Source organism: Pteropus alecto, unplaced genomic scaffold, assembly GCF_000325575.1.
Source record: "Pteropus alecto unplaced genomic scaffold, ASM32557v1 scaffold101, whole genome shotgun sequence".
NCBI lineage: Eukaryota > Metazoa > Chordata > Mammalia > Chiroptera > Pteropodidae > Pteropus > Pteropus alecto.
In genome coordinates, this window is record NW_006432945.1 from 19769090 (window position 1) to 19770476 (window position 1387).

The window sequence follows — 1387 nt, forward strand, 5'->3', positions numbered from 1 at the left end:
CCCCGTCACGTGGTCCAGCTCCCTGCCCTGTCCTCTCAGCTAACACCCAGGTCATTCGGCTCAGACTCTCCTTCAGGGTTTATTTAGGTGGTTATTTTTTATTTTTTAATCCATTCTTGTTTGTTCGTTTACCTGCACCCTTGCTCTGCCCTCCCCCCATGACTGAGTACCAATGACGTCATGTGGTTTTTGCAGCTCCCCGCCCCATTAAATCCTTAATGGGGAGTCGCCCAAGCAGAGGGGCCCCTGACCCTCAAACCTCAGGTACAGGACTGGTGCCCCTGACCACTCTGGAGCACTGTTCTGGGGCTCAAGGTCACGGGGACGGGGAGACAGACGACGGACCCTCGCAGGTCAGGGGTTGAGGAGGGGGCAAATGAGCCTTAAGAAATGGCTTTTAACAATCGGACAGAAAGGAGGAACAACAAATGGGAAATAGGGGGAAAGGGAAGAGGCTGCCCTCCCAACCACAGGAGATTCTTAGGATTTTTCTACATTCTGTATATTTCCCCTCAAACCCCTGAAAATCCTTAAATGTTTAATAAACACTGACATTTCCAGAAGCTGCGGCCTCCATCTCCAATTGCCTCATTTTTCTAGGAATAATCCCTCCCCTCCCCCACACTCCTCATCAGCTGGTTTCAGTTGTTCAGAATTTGGTTTTATGGTACAGGCTTACACAGAATAATGGGAAAAACTCTGAAACGGGCTCACAGGACACATTCGAACATTCAGCCGGTGTCCAGTGGGCTTGTGCTGTGGGCTGAAGTGTGTCAGGCTCTGCGTCTACCTTTGAGAGAAGGTGGGTGAAGGACAGGAAGACAGCGATTCCCACGAGGACTGACTCTCAGGAGTCCAGCAGGAACGAGGGAGCTGCCAGGAGCCGCTCCCACTGCAAACAATTCCAGAAATGAAGGAAACGCGCAAGGCCAAGAGGAGCAGAGGGAGGCGGAAGAGGCAGGAAGGGCAGCTCCCAAAGGACGTTAGGGCGGGGCAAGTGCAAGAGTCGGAGATGGAAAGGCCCCAGGTGGGAAAGTTGGCTCTGCATTGGGGCAAGATCAAGGACAGGTCAAGAACACCAAGTCCCTGGTGGTAGGTTGTCAGGGAAGCAGGATCCTGTCCCTTTAGCTGCCTGAATTTCTCCCAAGATCTTCATTTCCCAGGTTGGGCTTGGGGAACACATTCCGAAGTGCCCCGCTCACATCTCCAGACCTCTCCACTTTTGCCAGGACTGCAGTCCCAGCTCTGCCACCCGACACGACTGAAAAAGCACCGAGAGCGCGATCGGTGATACAGATGTGACGACCGCATTTGCTTTCTTCCGTGGCTGTTTCTAACGCCTGACTCTTCTGCTAAACCAGTCCCCCAAAGACTCGCAGTTTTGGCT